The sequence below is a fragment of the Misgurnus anguillicaudatus genome, chromosome 17, assembly GCF_027580225.2.
Source record: "Misgurnus anguillicaudatus chromosome 17, ASM2758022v2, whole genome shotgun sequence".
Lineage (NCBI taxonomy): Eukaryota > Metazoa > Chordata > Actinopteri > Cypriniformes > Cobitidae > Misgurnus > Misgurnus anguillicaudatus.
In genome coordinates this window covers 37,142,838-37,162,064 of record NC_073353.2, presented here as the reverse complement: position 1 = coordinate 37,162,064, position 19,227 = coordinate 37,142,838, and positions in this window count along the sequence as shown.

Here is a 19,227-nt window from a genome sequence, read left to right as displayed (position 1 = left end):
AGCACAACCTCACTGCCTCACATGATGCAGTGAATGAGATACACAAAAACCGATGTTATTATTTTCACTGTATTACTATACAATATATTAATATTACTTATACAAAGTTAAATCTTTGCACAGATGGTTTCCTGGGGGTCCAGACCTTCTCTGGAGGTCTATGATGTTCTCTTTTTCTGGTGTCTATGACGTGACCAACCAGATTTCCAGCCTTTCTTCGTTAAATCCCTAAACCATAGCTACTATTTTTCCCTTTTAAATGAAACTAATGTTTATTCATGCAAATTCGAAGCTCGTCAGGAAATGGATGTAGCATCTGCGCTAGATTGGCATTGCTGTCATCAGCAGTCTGCTCCGTCGAGATCCAGAGAACGTCAGGCTGCAGGTCCTTTAACTCTACATCCACAAATATCTCGTAAACAGGATTTATTTAAATCTAAACATATCCCAGAGGAGCTTTGCTTCGGGATACAGCGAGTTGTCTCTGTGGCCAGACCTTTTGAAGCTTTGGGGAAAGTCCACAGCTATGGCCAACTGACAGTGATTGACTCCATGCTATAATCCTCCAAGTTCTAAAAGAAGAACTCAACAACATGCAATTCCCATTCCTGGACTAAATTTTGGAGTTTAAATTTCCGTAAAAAAACACACAGATGGTCCCACAATTTGAAAAGCAGAGGCTGAAGTAGAAGATCAGTAAACTGTGTCAACCAGACGGCCAAACCTATGGATTTTCTGTGCCAACTGACCAGACCGAGATCAACATTTGAACCCCGCAATTACGTGTCATTCTGCACGGTTTCTTATTTTAGAGGCCGTTTTGTTTATTTTGACGCTTATCAAATCATTGCATTCCATGAAAGTTCATTCAGATCTTTAATTAGGGATGCTGGTTCTGAACAAACTACTGCATGATGGGAGTCAGCTTATGTAAACAAAACATCTACTTATCATCTACGTCAGGGGTCTCCAACATTTTTGTAAGCAAGGGCTACCACAATGACAATGGATTAAACAATCTGAAGGGCTAGTTTTTTTTGTGTATATTCTGCTCAAAACTAAAAAAAAAATTAAAATGGTAACACACATAAAATGATATATAAATAAATATATTTAAATACATATTTAAATTGATAATAACATTTAATAGAATGTGCTTTGGCGGGCAACTCCCAGACTTTGTGTCTGTCCGCAGGCACCATGTTGAAGACCACTGATCTATGTCATATGGCACCATAAACTAGTGGCGCTTTCCCATTGCATAGTACCCCATGGGTCAGGTCGTGTCGGCTCACCGTACTTTGGGTTGGTTAGCTTTTCCCTTAAGTTTAGTACCAATTCAGAGTGGGGGGGATTATAGGTATGTCACTATATTTGCGCTGCCTACTGCTGTGACATCATACAAAAAGTGGGAGCGAGCATCATTGGAATGCAGTGTTTCCCATACATTCATTTATTTGTCAGCCCGCCACAAAATCAAAATTGGTCACTACCTCTGTCTCAGATGACCGTTTGTGTACAAACACCGGTGGTGTCAGTCGAGATGCAAAGTTGCAAAAATGCCGTGCATACATGCGGATGTATGCGTCGTGGATGTGCAAAAAACGAACTGTAAGGAAAATACTTGGATGGTGATTCTCAGCATGTGGATGTTTTTACCGCTCAAATGGAGTTTGGGAACTTACAACAAAGCACGGATGCCAACAGGTTTGCTCGAGACAGCGCAGGCATGAAGGTAAGCTAATCTTGCATTTAGAACTGACGCTGGTATTTACGATTCTCTCAGACCAATCAGTGATCTACAGTGTTTTCGAGTCACGTTTTAGTATCAGCTCTAGTGTTGGGCGATATGCCCCATTTTGAGATCGTCCTATCATCAGCCTGTAAGATTGCCGATACACGATAGGATCAGGGGCGGGGCAATGGTTAACTAATTTATTTATTTACTCATTTAAGTCACTTGATTGGTGGATGAAAAAGAAGCTGATTTACTTTAAGGGCAACACTGTCATGACCGAAATCTTCTTAAAACTGATGTCGTCCGAGCACGTCATTAAAGTCCAGGTGCTCTGAAATTTCCTGCGTGCCAGGGAGCAGGAACAACACACTCGCTGGTTTTAAACCAACAAACTTTATAGTGCAAGGAAATTGTAGAGCTGCGCGTATTACAAGTTCAGGTGTTAGAAGGAGTCCATGCTGCACGCATTCAGGTCCGAGCAATAGTCCAAGACGCGTGCATTAAGCCCAGGTGCGTACGAGCTTTACAATCTCTCTCGTGCAAAGTGAAGCCCACAAACTCTCTCATGCGATGAAAAGCATGCAATGTGCATGTTAATGTGAAACTATGATGATAATAATAACTATCACCAACTATCTTCATGAAAGCCCGCTATCGGCAATATGTCTGACGACCGTCAATAAACGATTTTATCGTTTTTACATTATTTTAAAATTCCCTAATATTTCCATTTCTTACAGCTGGTTTTCAATGACTTTGACCTTTAATATAAAAAATACACCATTACGGCAGCACTTTACAATGAGGTTGTATTTGTTAACATTAGAAAATGCAAATATAGTTTTTCTGCATCACCAATTCAATTGTTTATGTTATTTTACTGTGCATAATACTAACAGTTATAACTTTTAATTTACAAAAAAATATTATTAATGCTGAAATTAACATGAATTGAGATAAATAAATGCTGTAGAAGTATTATTCATTGTTAGTTTGTGTTAGCTTATGCATTAACTAATGTTAACAAATATATCTTTATGTTAACACAGGACACATTAAATAGCACAGATCAAAATGTAAAAACAGACCTGGTAATTTAGTAATGACTACAAAATTCAAGCTGGTCAGGGCATCAATAAATCAGAGGCAAACCAGATCACATATTAAGTCAAATATTTAGCAAAGTTACTTATTCTTGTTGTTTTTCTTGCAGGTTAATTTAACCAAGCCACAACATAGATTGAATGACTCAATTCTGCACCTGTCCATGTCCATGTCTGACCTTTGACATGACCTCTGACCCCGCGTTATGCTGTCTGCAACCTTAACATATTATCTTGAAGCAAATGTTGGAGAAGCACAACACAGTCACGCTTTGTCTATTGTATGGGTTTGTGTTTCTTTGAAAATAGTTTTGAACTGTTTAACTCTAAAGGTACAAAGGTGGTATTCATTGCATTTACCATTCCATAACTTCCTTGTAGCAATAAGAGAACAATTAAACAAATGGATTTTGGTGACACGCCACATTCCACCTTTAAAATCAATGAAAGGGAAAATGTTACACAGACTTTCCATATAAAGCATTCTGGGATCAAATAATAAAGTCAGTCACATTCTTTCTCCTCCTTAAAATCTTTCAGATGACATCCCCCCAAAAAATCCCAGACAGAATGGACATTAAATAGCAGGGTGTGCCACAGTCTACAAGTAGCCGCTTCCACATCTTGTAAATGTCAGGTAAATCCATGTGCTGTTTCTGCTCACTTTTACTGCAGTTAGTAAAACATTATTAGGCCTGTCTATAAAATCAACTCGCAAGAAAATGCATGAAAAGCACTGTTTGTATGACGCCATCCTTAAATAAAGTGCTCGGTTAGCTAAGTTGAATTTTACTGAATTTGCCTATAGATTTAATGGGTGTGTCCAGGCCCTCTTGTCAACTGATGTTATATTATATGACTGATCACATTCAGAACAGATGCAGGCGATGTATGCGGCTCCAGGCACCTGTGCGTGCTCACCTGACAATTAGCTGTGATCCAGTCTATGTGAGCCATTATCTCTCTCTACCCTCTTTTTCCATCGCATTGTTTTCTCACGCCAAAGGAGGTTTCTTCTACATTTATAGAACGGATCCGTGACCCAAAGATTTAATACATTAATGCCTTCACATTCTCAGATTTCTGAGCCACCTCACATTGCATAATCTCAACAGAGGTTTTTCCCCTTTGCAACTAGTCCTTTACAATGTGCAGTAACAGAGAGCAGAATGGACTCTGGCTATGCCCGTAGGAAAAAAATCACAAATGAGAGCAATCTAATATCTGGTTCTCTTAGACAACAAAGAGATCAGATGAAGATCAAATTAATGTGCACTTAAAAACTGAGATTCTCTGGCTTTTCTGAAATATCACGCATGTCTCCTTCTTAAGGGCTCATTATAGTTTTGCGTAGTTTCCATGTCGGTTTTCATTTATACTTTTGCGGCATCGTCTGTGTCGACGTGCAAACACACGCGCAGACCGCTTGTAGGCAGTATCCATACGTGTAACCACAGTTGCAGCACGACTGTCAATGAAGAAGCAGCTTGGCAAGTTAACCCACAAACGAAGAAGAAACAGCAACTTGTTGTGTATGATTTGGAAGACCAGCAATGATGGAAGTAAATAAACAACGACTTTTGTTGCAGTTTGAGATCTTTGTTACACTGTCGCAAATGGAAATACCTATGACGCAGATATTTTACCTGATGGGAGGGGTTCTGGTGGACCAATCATAGTGCTCACAGTCCGCGTAGCACTGACACGCGGTTAAACATTTTCCGAGGTGCACGTCAGGCTACGCAGAGCTACGGATAACCTACGGCGTAGACCTTACGCACAACTATAAATTGCGCTTTAGAAAGAAGGATATCTCAATCTCTGCTCACACTGCGAAAAATGATTTTCAAGAAAAAAATTCTTAGCATTTTTGTCTTGTTTTCAGTAAAAATATCTAAAAATTCTTAAATTAAGATGCTTTTTCTTGATGAGCAAAACGACCCAAGAAAATAAGTTTAATTTTTAGACTAAAAATATCAAATTTAAGTGATTTTTGCATAAAAGAAGCAAAAAAAAATCTGCCAATGGGGTAAGCAAAAAATCTTGAACATTTTTCTTAAACACTAAATTCAAGAAAATTTCAAGAAAAATGTGCTTACCCCATTGGCAGATTTTTTTTTGCTTGTTTTATGCACAAATTCACTTAAATTTGATATTTTTGGTCTAAAAACTACACTTATTTTCTTGGGTTATTTTGCTCATCAAGAAATTTGATTTAATTTAAAAACAATTTAGATATTTTTATTGAAAACAAGGCAAAAATACTAAGACATTTTTTTCTTGAAAATCATTTTTTGCAGTGCAGATTTACAAACATCTGAGATTTCACATTTATAATTTTCTTCCTCCTTTATTTCTTTACCCCATTAAAGCATCTACGGCTATATTCATGGCGAGAACCAATTAATCCATAGACAAGTTTTATTCAGACAAGTTGATCCATACACAGTTTGGATGAGGAACAATTTGGCATCTCCAATTTGCCTAACTTTTGGCCTGTGGGAGGAAACCGGAGTACCCTGCGTAAACCCATGCTGATATAGGGCCCTATTTTTACGATCTGAAACGCAAGTGCGAAGCGCAAAGCGCAAGTGACTTTGTGGGCGGATCTTGGGCGCTGTTGCTATTTTCCCGGCGGGAGAAATAACTCTAGCGCTAGGCGCAAATCAATAAGGGGTTGGTCTGAAGTAGGTTCATTATTCATAGGTGTGGTTTTGGTGTAACGTCAAATAAACCAATCAAAACGTCATCCAACATTCCCTTTAAACGCAAGTGCGCAAGTTCCATGGCGGGTTGCTATCATTATGACGGATTTACCAGGTGCACACCAGGAGCGGTTCACAGCCGAGGAGACCAGGGAGCGCAAGTTCATTCCCTAGTTTGCCGACGTGCGTCTTTGGAGGGAAAAACCCGCTGTGCGCCGGTGCAAAATACGAATGATACATGCGTCACTTAATTGCGCTGGGTGCAAGATAGGGCCCATAGGAAGAACATGCAAACTATACACAGAAAGGCCACCTGCCCTAGCCGGGGCTCGAACCGGGGACCTTCTTGCTGTGAGGTGCTACCAAGCATGCCGCACAAGCCCTGAAGATTGAAGCCAAAACATAGGTATAGGTCATAAACCCCGCCTCCCCAATGTTATTCAATGAGACTTGAGATCAAACTAAACAATTTAATTACACTTCAATTATCTTTTTCGAAGCTGGTTTCTGTCATTTACTGTAGTTTTTATCACGCTGATGTAAATTCAAGTTGGTTTTTAGTTGGTTATTTAATGCTATAAAAACGGTGGTGTCACGTCATGATTGACAGCTGGGATATGCGCATTCTGCGAGAGCGATTGCGGGGCCTTGATTTCGCAGCTTTACTCCCTGCTCACTACTGGGCAGGACTGGTCCCGAAATCGCTACTGCGCTGCCTCAAGACCCAAGATGTCAGCGCCGTATCGGGACACTGGCGGCTTCACTTTCACCAATGGAAGAGAGCAAATGGGCGTCGTCCATCTTTTTTTACACTATATGGGTGCTACCCACTGAGCAACTGTGCCACCCCATTTATAATTTTAAAAGACTGCCAATAGAAAAAGGAAAGTCATCACTGAGGTCACTTGAAAATTTCAAGCAATGGAGAGCAAACTGAGAGTTCTTCAGCTGCTCATATTTCTTTCTCGAAAAAAGGCTCAAGCAATCTGACATGTTTCTGAACTGCGCTCAGATTTACCAATATCTGCAATCAATAGTTGGACTGTACTTTCACTCACTGTCAATTGAGTACACTTTGAACGTCTGATTGCTCAACTACTACAAGTCATACGATTATGAGGGTGGGTATATGACAAGTTTCAGTTGAAAGCAATTGATCTGCAGTAAGAGTGACTCAACTGCACCGGCCAAATATTGATGTGACCGAGTCTTACACAAACACTTCTAACCTAATAATCAAAATATTTGCCTTATGCAATTTGGCATGACACTTCAGCAGAGGCCTATTACAACAAACCCTCTGAAAACCATAATAAAACTCCAGGACAATACCTTCAGTCATCGTACAAACAACCTGTCGCAGATGCCTCCACCCAATGAACTCGCATGCCTTCAACGAAACGCACAAAATAAACATTAGATACGTTTGAGTCGTGCGAGCACCGTCGATTGGCACACAAAACACTCAGACTTAAGAGAGATTTGCAGACCTTTGACAAATACAACGAAGGCAAGAGACAAAGCTATGCAGATCTGCACTTGTCAAACAACACCTGCAGCCTGCAGCTCGCGTGTTTGCACACGTACCGCAGAAAAGCCGGGACTCAGCAAACATTTAGTAAATACAAACAGGCCGTGCTGCTCCCACTAATCTATGAAAGGGTTTCGCTAATCCTTTAGAATGGACTCCAGCGGTTACTTAAACTATGTTGTACCTGGATTGTAAGTATTAAGAGAGATTATATTGCTTTCACGCTTACAAAAATTAACAGTGGTTTTACTACACCTTTACTACAAAAAAGGTTCATTTTCGTAAGGCCAGATACATGTACTGTATATATTTAATCCTCATGCTTGTTGTGAATGTAATCAGGTCAAAAACAATGTTTCAGTTTGACTCAAGACCACAAAAATGTGTCAGTCCTGAAGGGCAAACGATACACACTTGTGTCACCAAACCCCTAAGCCTGCTATAAATTCTCCCGGCGTACGTGACAACTGCGGTTTCTGGCACGTAACGCAATATTGTTTTAGTGAGCGCTCAGCCCTTACAGGTAAGGCGGCACGCAGCCCCGCGCAGATAATGAGAGCTGGCAACCTTCCAAGGGTTTATCTGGCAGCATATGGGAACTCAGCACGTGCATATAGCATGCTGAACGACAAGACTGACGTTTGCAACGACATGCTCATCGGCACCTCGAGGTGTAAGGAATACATTTGAAACTTTCACAGCAACGGTCTGTGCTCTGTCAACTTTTCCAAGCATGGGATTGACGGTCCAGCAGCCAAACGATGTAGTTTAAACCCCTTTACGTGAGTTGCAGTTACAGTATTTGCATCAATGTCAATCATGACAGTGGGTGCGACTCATTCCACTCCCTTTTGCCCTTAAACGTAAATCAGTATATCACGCTCTGGTATTAGCAATGCACGCTTTGTTGTCTGATTTTGAAATACTCCAAATCAAAGTGTAATGTTGTGATTCACTTTACAGCTGAGTTTGGTTCTCAGAATTCTTAAATGAAGAAGTTTTTGGAATTGTCAATGGAAAACAACTGGAAAAAATATTTAAGAAAACAGTATTGCATAAAAATAGGCGGTTATTATTGTGAAGGGTCCGCAGTTATGACACATGTGCTAGCCATGCGATTGCGATATTTATGATGCAAAAAGTCCCTGATGGGTTCCCTTACTACATTGTTTCTCAATTCCAGGCCTCGTACCCCCCTCCAAGAATGTTTTAGATGTCTCCCTATATAAAAAAATGCCTGACTCATCAGCGTTCGCACATTAAAAGCTTTCTTGACTTCATGCAGACTTCACGCACTAGACTATCAGCATGGGACATCACACTACGGCAAAAGCAATTTGAAAGCATACAGAGTCCTCTACTCTCGTGGCACTGTAATGTCACAAGCTGATTGGTCTGCACAGCGCCACTGACATTAAACGGGATGTTGTACACTGTAAAAAGTGAAATTTTGAATCAACTTTTTTCACTTAAATTGAAACTAAAGTGAAAAAAAAGGTGTTACCAACTGATGTTGATTTAACTTCTCACTTTGTACAATGTAGGTGTTGAATCAGGTGTTTTATAAAGGGAGACATCTAATGGCACTTTTCCATTGCATAGTACCCCAGGGTTTGGTTTTGGTCAGGTCGGGTCAACTCACCTCACTTTGACTTTGTTAGCTTCATCAACATCCATGTGAATGCTGCTAAAGTGCCAGAGAACAGAGCTTGAAAAACTACAAGAAACTAAAGCTGCAAATCGTAAACAGTACTTTCGCAAAATCTGTGTCAGCATTTATTCTAATGGTGTTTTAACTCCGCCCAGGTCTTGACTCAGGGAAGCCCTGTGGTAGGTGGCCATATAAAGATTCCTCTGCACCACAAGCTATCATTTATAATACCCTCCGCAGAAACCTGAGCTCTCGCAACTCATAAAGTTTCAAAATTTCCCCCTGAGGATAAACAAATCTGCTGTGGGGATGGAGGTGCAGTCGACTCAACGACAAGAAACAATCAGAAAGTATTATTAAATTCTCAGGTGAACATAGGGAAAAAGGCACCTGTATTTTGTGAACACCAGGGAATACTTAATGCCTGCAGCAAAATATGGGTTTTTGAAGACAATCTGCTATTCTTAAACTGAAACCGGAGAACCCCATTCTTTCAATACTTACAATACAATAATGACTTTATGGAAAGCACATTGAACCCTGCATTCTTAATAGCGGTTTGCAATTTAATGGAACGTTTGTGTTGAAGTATTTCTCATTTTAATAACCCATAAACCCTGCCAAAAAATAAAAAATACATTTAGATTAAAATAATCCATTCATACTGGAACTTGGCCCAGATTAAAGAGGCATTCATACTATGATAACTATAACAATAACAACATAAACTGCTGCGTTAGCAAAGCAAGGTCATGCGTTCGAACTCAGGGAACACACATACTGATAAAAATTTATACCTTGTAAAGCATCTGCCATATGCATACATGTAAATAACTATATACACTTTCATAATAACGTTATGTTAATTCTAAGCTCATGCACTGCAGTGTTACAGTCATAAAAAGGATGTAGATGACCTGCTGTTGTTTTACGTTTTCAATGCCGAACATCTTTTCTACAAAATCTAACTGGATACACTTATAGGGTGCACTCATTGCTGGCATGCAAAGCATATGTTTTGCCTTCTTTCTCATAATATAAAAGCATTACATCAATGAGTATTATATCTCACTTAAAAAAAATTCAAATTTTAATTCTTTAATTCGAACAACATTAGGTTAACCCAACATTCAGTAAAATCCCACGATGCAATCAACAACAGCCGAACAATATGCAGAAATCCTCCAGAGATTATAATTGGCAGTATGTTTTATCGTCCATCAATAAAATAATAACAATAATTCTGAAATTGATTGCAGCGATATCATTCCTCAAATATTTATCATTAGTTTTGGTGTGAACTCCCCTATTCTCGTAAATAGAGTGTGGCAAGTGACATATTTTTGAAGGCAAAATCCAGAAGCGAGTTTTAGCACTTCTGGTTCCAACTTCCAGAAGTCAATGGGTCTATGAATGGGGTTTTGGTTTAACTCCATAAATTAGATCTTGGGTTAACACAAGATTCAATTCAATTCAATTTTATTTATATAGCGCTTTTCACAATTTGGTAATTGTATCAAAGCAGCTTTACATTAATAGAAGCAGTGAAAAGCACAGAAAATCGACAGATAGCACATTATAATACACAATAGCACAAGCAGCTAAATTTGCTGCGGCTATAAATCAACATTAAAGCGAATGTATTACTAATGTAACGTATAGAAGTTAAGCCCAAGAAGGCTGCCTCCCCGGGTTGAAAATCCCCCTAGGAGAAAAAAACCCCCGGAAGTAAAAAAAGTCCTAGCAGGGAAAAACCAAGATATTTTTGTGTTTTACTCATAAAACATAAAACACAACAACAATTCCACTATTTTTAAGACACTACGTCCTTGCTGGGTCTGTCTGCAGGCTTGAGAAAGGGTTTGACCACTTTCAGCTTGTTTGGCTGAGCAATAGCTAGATTATGCAAGACATATCATAATCATAAACAAGCTAAAACCAGCAAACCATGGCTGTTATCATTTGGAAATGTAAGTGTGATATATTTAATTAATCACTTTATCATACTGTCACAGCAAAACCACTTCATTATGTCCACTAAATCTGACATGAACACAATGTTCTTGTTGACTAAAAACACACCTCTTAACTTCTGTTTCTTAGAAAGCCACAGTTTTCTGCACGAGAAACAAATCAGTTTGTCAGCACTTTACTGCACGCTAGAAATCCTGCTTGACAGTGCGAAAACACATCAAGTAGTGGTGTACTGATGAAATATGAGAAACATAAAAAACAGGCTTTAGAAACAAACTCCAAGGTATTAAAGCAAAGCGCTAAGGGGCATTGATACGTGACTGCTCTCAGACAGTCTGTAGATCATTGGAGGGTATAAATAGAACAGCCTATATGGGTTATTTCTTTTCTCTTCGGCAGCCATGCAGAACCATGCGAGAACATACCTGGTCTATCACAGCTGCTAATAGTAATCTAAACATCTGAACCTGGTAAAAGAATGAAGGACATTGTTGTGCTTGTCTTCCTTTTCTCTGATCGACCTCTCCTCTATTGAACGAACTTCAGAGGAAAGGAGAGATAACTACAAACCTCTGGTGATGACTCTTCTGCGGGTAGTGCTGTTTATCTTTTCAGGCTCCCTTATGTTGTGTTACTGTAATCTTTGATTCAAGAGGAAAATGTTATGGCTGAAATGTTGCTGTCTCAGCTCAGGAGCCATAATGGATGCAAATTAATGAAGTATTAATTTCGTCCCAGATGTTTATCTTAAAATTCCTTAGGAGGAGTGAAATAATACCAAACTGTGACAATTGTTGACATACACTTTAAAAAATGTGTTGCGTTGGATGAAGCGTTCTGTCTTATTTCTTATTAGCTGTCCATTGCGACTGTCAAAGCACCTACAGTATATTAGCAGATGTGTAAAGGATTTATATGTCCTGAATTTTGGCAGAAGAAACCTCTTTTTGTGATTTTTCTGCCCAAGTCCAGCACATTCATCTGATGGTGTAAAGTCATTTCTTGGCAGACACAAATTCTCTCTCACCACACATTAAGAATAGGTGGGAAATACATAAAGTTGTCAGTACAAATGTTCTTTAGCTTTTTGAAGCAATATAAAGAAACTTTTATATTAAGATAGCATATATGAGTGTATTTTTACAATAATGACTGGGCTTTTTGATCTGTGATCTGTGTGTAAGGGAAGAAATTTATATAAATTATGTCATCATTTACCCATCCTCGTGTTTTTTTTTACCTGTATGAGTTTCTTTATTCTGTTGAACACAAAATAAGATCTTTTAATATATGATGGTACCCACACAACTGATGGCACTCATTGGCTTTCATAGTAAGAAAAAATACTATGGAAGTCAATGGGTACCATCAACTGTGTGCATACCATGATTTATCAAAAGATCTTATTTTGTGTTCAAGAAACTAAAACAGGTTTAGAACCACATAAGGGTGAGAAAAGATGGAAAATGTATCATTTTTGAATACTGGGGTATCTTCAACCCAGCGTTGGGTCAAAAAGGGACAAAACCAACCTACTGGGTTGTAATGTAACTATGCTGGGTTGTTTCAACCCAAAATGCTGGGTTGCTTTAACCAGTTTTTGGGCCAAAAATAAACATTTTGTGGTTTCATTTAACTCAACAGCTGTTTTGTCCATTTTTGACCCAATGCTGGGTTTAAAGTAAGAGGCAACATTTTGGTGTTATTTTTTCCCTTTTATGAGGTCATATTTTCTCAATGGGAACTATTATGACTATTTACATGGCTATTAAATTAACATAAAACAATAATATAGAAGCTATAAGACTATACAAGATACACACTAAAAAATGCTGGGTTATTTTTAACCCAGCGTTGGGTAAAAAGGAACGAACCAACCTATGGGGTGTAATTTAATTTATGATGGGTTGTTTTAACCCAAAATTCACAGTTGATTTTAACCAATTTTGTGTCAAATATAAAAAAATCTGGGTTAATTTTACTCAACGGCTGGTTTTGTCCTCTTTTGACCCAATGCTGGGTTGAAAGTAAGGGGCAACATTTTGGTGGTTGTTATTTTTTTCCTTTTATGAGGTCATATTTTCAATTATGACTATTAACATGGCTATTAAATTAACATAAAATAATAATATAGAAGCTATAAGACTATACAAGATACACACTAAAAAATGCTGGGTTATTTTTAACCCAGCGTTGGGTTAAACGAACGAACCTATGGGGTGTAATTTAATTTATGATGGGTTGTTTTAAGCCAAAATGCACAGTTGCTTTTAACCAATTTTGGGTCAATAATAAAAGAATTCTGGGTTAATTTAACTCAACGGATGGTTTTGTCCCCTTTTTACCCAATGCTGGGTTGAAAGCAAGGGGCAACATTTTGGTGGTTGTTATTTTTTTCCCTTTTATGAGGTCATATTTTTAATTATGACTATTAAGATAGCTATTAAATTAACAAAAACAATCATAAAAGCTATAATTCTATTCAAGATACACACAAATTATTATTATTTTTTTGAACCTAGTGTTAGGTAAAAAGGGGATGAACCAAACCGATGGTTGTTTTAACCCAAAATGCATGGTTGCTTTCAATTTTTGGGTCAAATATAAAAATTTGCTGGTTTAACTCAATAGATGGCAACATTTTGGTGGTTGTTATTTTTTCCCTTTTATGAGGTCATATTTTCTCAATGGGGACAATTATGACTATTAACATGACTATTAAATTAACATAAAACAATAATAGACACTATAATTCTACACAAGATACACACTAAATAAAAATAAAAAATGCTGTGTTGGGTTTAAAAGTAACTAAGCAACCCATGGGTGTAATTTAACTTATGATGGGTTGTTTTAACTCAAAATGCATGGTTGCATTAACCAATTTTGGGTCAAATATAAACATTTTCTGGGTTCATTTAACTCAACGGCTGGGTTTGTCCCTTTTTCACCCAATGCTGGGTTGAAAAGAACCCAGCATTTTTAAGATTGTGTAAAGTGCAAATTTACATAAAAGAGAATTTAAGCACTTGTTATTTCATATCACATTTTGAACCATTAAAAGTGGTAAAGTTCTCTATTAGTGATCCAAACGGAGCGCATCTGTTAACATGTGTGATACGTCTACTTAAAACCATGAAGAGTTTTCCTTTCATCGGACTGTAACGTCAGAGAATACGGAGAACCGCTGTTGAAAACAGAATTGTTTTATAAATAATTTCAAGATGCTGAGAGATTATTGATGTTGGCTTCTGACTAAAATACACACACATTTGACCAGTTACAGTCAAGAAAGCCTGGTTTTGTTTTTATTTTCATGTGACATTACTGTAACTCATGAGATGTGTCTGCGTGTGTGTGAGTCACTGTTGGAAAACTGTGTAATTTGGGGCATAAACACCCAAGAAAAACTATGCCTCCGTTGAGGTTTTCTAATGAAATGCATCTCAAAGGAACGATTTCGATGACTAAAAGGGGTCAGAGAGCAAAGGATGCTCTGGGCCACTCCTGCTCAGAAATCTCTCTCTATGCTTGACAGAAACGTGACGGCGTAACTCAGGCGTGATACACGTGTTGCCGTTGATTGATGGATCATTATCCAGCTTAAACAACACAATCAGTCAGACAGAAATTCCAAACATACGCTGTCCCAGTGTGCACATTTACCCACACTGCATCACAGCCTAGAGACATTTGTCTCTTTTCTTCTGTGGTCTGATATTAGGGTTCTGTCCAGCTTCCCATGGATGGATTTCAGTCCTGTGAGGCTCTGGTTTGTGAGATGTGCAAATGACAAGAAAGTATACATTTTTTAATAAACTGTAAAAAAAAGACTAAGCTGGTCTATCTGGCCTTTCAGAAATCTTATTTTAACATTTAACTCATGCATTTGCATTCAAGTTTATGTGAACTTAGGATCCCACTACCCTTGCTCGGCTAATGCAACGCTCTTTTGAGAGAACTCCTCTAAAACTAGCAGCCGTGCAGTCTAACAAGGCCTAAAATCCAGCTGAAGATCTTTAACTAGCTACGATTCTCAATTTATTTCACATTGTATCGATTTTACATCTGTAGCAGGTTGTTTATGCGTTTTCATCCTGAGGCCTCTGGTAGTCAGGGACCCTTGGGATTTGGCCCTATTAGTCCAGTCCCATCAGTGCCAGATGTTCCTTACCCTGGTGAGCAAAAGACTTAACCAGGGCAAATGGTGGTTCGGATAGTAGATAATATAGGGAACTGAGTGATGGAAAGCTGAAGGTTTTGCAGGGAGGGAGGTACAGACCTTGAGTTCTCTCCCAAACCACCAAACACACAGACATCTGGAGTTACGCAAATTGACTGTATTGCCCTGGGAACCTGGCCTCTTGCCTAAAGAGCTGTTTCTAAAAAAGCTAGAGGAGACATTAAGCCTTCTCTGCAGACTCGGGAAAAGGGGATCACTAGGCCATAGGTCTTTCAGCTCCTCATAAAGCCACGCTGGGAGACCCGGGCGTGCTGGCCAAACACAGTTTTGGCTGTGCTATTTCCAAAGCTCAAAGTCTCACATAGGATGAAACACACTTGATATACTGAACATAGAGAGTGTCACAATCATGTACTTTGGGTTTCTGGACTGTTGGTTTTCTTAAATGTCACTGTATCACGAGGAATCACATTTTTATTGATCGTTTAAAGGAGTAGTACACCCCAAAAATGAAAATAATGTCATTAATGACTCACCCTCATGTCGTTCCAAACTCATAAGACCTCCGTTCATCTTCGGAACACAGTTTATGATGTTTTAGATTTAGTCCGAGAGCTTGTTGATGCTTCATTGAAAATCTATGTAAGGTTTACTGTCCATGTCCACAAAGGTATCAAAAACATCATCAAAGTAGTCCATGTGACATCAGTGGGTCAGTTAGAATTTATTGAAGCATTGAAAATACATTTTGGTCCAAAATTAACAAAAAATACGACTTTATTCAGCATTGTCTTCTCTTCCGCGTCTGTTGTGAATGCGCATGCGTGAGACTAAAGTCATGTGACTGCAGTGACGCAGATGACATGTTATACTCAGACATGTTTGCGAAGTTTTTTTTTTTCAAACTTACAGCGTGCGTCTCCCTCAGACTGTAAATGAACAAAAAAACAACAAAAAAAAAAACAGTGGGGGCGCACCAGATAACACGTCAGCCGTGTCGTTCGTCATTCGCGTCATTGCAGTCACGTGACTATAGTCTCGCGCATGCGCTTCACAACAGACGTGGAGGAGAAGACAATGCTGAATAAAGTAGTAATTTTTGTTATTTTTTTGGATCAAAATGTATTTTCGATGTTTCAACACATTCTAACTGACCCACTGATGTCACATGGACTATTTTGATGATGTTTTTATTACCTTTCTGGACATGGACAGTATACGTATAGATTTTTAATGAATATAAAACATCTTAAACTGTGTTTCGGAGATTAACGGAGGTCTTACGAGTTTGGAACAAAATGAAGTCATTAATGACATTATTTTCATTTTTGGGTGAACTATCCCTTTAAGATCTTTAAATTTTACTGGACTATGAAAACTTTCAGAACTAAAAAAGATTCCCCAGTAAAAAAACAAGATATTTCATGTAAATAAGCTGCAAACAGACTCTTTACTTTGGCTTACAGTCAATTTCACTAAAAAAGACACAACTATTACTTTTGATACTGATTTCACAATTATTATTATAAAAAATTCTGGGTAAAATATGGACAAACCCAAATGATGGATTAAAGTAACCTAACAATGTCAATTTTTGACCTAACCTTGGGCTAAAACGAGCAATTTGATTTGAAACAATCCAGCATAGGTTAATTTAAACCCAATGGTTAAGTGTGTCCATATTTTACCCAACCATTTGTTAAAGCAACCCAGCTTTTAAAGAGTGTAGAAAGTTCATATAGGGGAGAGCGGGCACAAAGTAACACTTTTTGGCTTTGGCTCTATCATTCAAAAAACATTTAAGTTAGATTAATCATTTTTACACAATCAACACACATCTCTGCTACAAATGAACACTTAAAGTTTGTTTGTGGGACCTGCCGTTATCGTACAATTACACTGAAAGTGACAGGAGTGCAAACGTTACAACTTCAGTGCTTAATTTTGTTACGTTGTAACAAACAGATGGTCCAACGCTATCTCACGAGAATTCGTACATATTTTATGAGTTGGCTAATTCGTTTTAATTCATACGACCACATTCGTAAGTTTTGGTACGATTTGCCTTGACCCCTGTGACGCTGGGGTTAGGGGTTTGGTTTCATTGTTGTTTTTTAATGAGAATCATATGATTTTGCACGATTAACTTAGTTTGAATTGATAAAAATTAGCCAACTCGTATAATATGTATGAATTCTCGTGAGATCAGGCTGAAGGGTCTGCTAGATTTTTTTTTACGCAAATAATTCAATAAAATTCTGTCTATATACTAAATGTGGATATTGTTTATATATCTGCCTATAATAGATATCTACACATTCATCTATCCGTGATCCTTCATCTAACCATCCATGTATTATGCATTAATGCACATAAATCATTTTTTAAATGGCTGTACATTTAAGGAAAAAAAACATAATTGTGAGTTATTTACAGTTATCATTTTGATTAATAGTATTTACATTGTTTTCATTTCATTGTCATTGTATACCTGAGGCTTAATGGTAACCAGTGGCGGCCGGTGACTTCTTATGTGCATCACGTGTCTTGTCAAAATAAGTGCCTGCTGCAGACGCGTCTAAAGGGTTTATGATAAAAGAGATCCTCACGTTTGCCAGATACTCTCAAATCTCATGTGTTATCAGGGTTTACTGTTAAGGGAGTGTCTTTCGTGTATTTTGTGAACGTGAGTGTCTCTTTTATCATAAATCCTTTAGACGCGTCTGCAGCAGGCACTTTTTTTGACAAAAACACAAGCAACACACATGACACTCTGAACACATATTTTGAATTTGCAGCCCGCCACTGATGGTAACACTATGTGACAACTAAACCCGCTGTGTAAAAATGGTTTCACTTTGGCATGCATATGATACGCCAGTCCTTCCCATTCACTTAAACGGTGCATCTTTTTTTGTCTTTTTAGGCAAGAGGCCATTTTATTTATTGGTTTCTCAATTTTTTTCTGTTTTTTAAACCATTTTCGCTTGGGTTTAGGGTTAGATTTTAGATTTGCTTAATGAGGTTATTTAATATACAGGTTTCTCCATGTTTTTGTCCATATTTAAGCCATGGTCACTTGGAGTTGGGGTTAGAGTTGGGGTTTGGGTTAGGATGTCATTTTTATATAACAAAAAGTTGTTCTAACCCTAAACCCAAGCGAAAATGGTAAAAAAAGTAAAAAAATTGAGAAACCAATAAATAAAACGACAAAAAAGATGCACTGTTTAAGTGAATGGGAAGGACTGGCATATCATATGCACGCCAAAGTGGAATTTGGCGTATGTATTGCACAATTTTTACACTTCGTGCTATTTATACGCAACTCCGTGAGACTGGGCTGGTTATGCTTTAGGTAATAAGACAGTGATTAAAATAATATAAGGTTGGATTTGGTGACTTAAGGGGGTCGCACACCGGACGAAAAGCTATGCGTCCCGCCATAAATCTAAAAACAAAACACATTATTTTCTAATAACCCGTTTAATCCCAATTTTTTTCTTGGAATTTGAATACATGCAATTTACTCCTTAGACCTCCCTAACACACAAACTTTATGCCTTCTTTGATTTTAAGTTGGTTAAGTTAGTGAAATATTAGGTTTTATACTCGGTCACAATAGTGACCGGTAGGAAACAGCATAGACGGACTTCATTAAAATTCAATTAGACATATTTACATTAGAAACAGTGTGTTATACTTCCGGTCACAATTGTGACCATTAAAAAATCCTCAAAATATATCTGTAGTAGACCCCACCTACAAAATTTGATAGTTCTATTTGTTAATTAAGATGTTTTACTTCTTTTTGTAGTAGTCTGAGGTAGACATCTTCTTCTAGATGTGCAAGCAGGAAATAAACTGATCTGGTCCTGTGACCTTTCACACTAGTCACATGACATTGATACATTTAAAGACGTTAGGTGTGTTCGACTTCATGCGGCGCTGCGCAGACCGATCAGCGGATGACTTGAAGCAGTGCATTCCGGTTAGTAATTTTGTCCGACTTAAGCTGGCGCTGCAGGCACGTGACATGTGTGTCATATGGTTTTTAAGTACCGCGAGAGCGGTTCGAGATCAGCCGCCTGAGTTAGCCAGCGCAGTTCCCGAAGAGGAGCTGCACGGGCTGTAATGACGACCTGTTTCACGATTGGTCGGATTCACCACATGACAACAATCAGTGTGTTTCGTGTGTATTTTCACGCCCTCAGTTCCACAAATGCTCACAAATCTGTATTTTTATAACAGTTAAAGCTCTTTTCATGTAGTCGCGATGTTATATTGTGTCATCTTCATCAAAATAAAATGGATAAAAAACGTAGACCCCACTACATTGGTATTT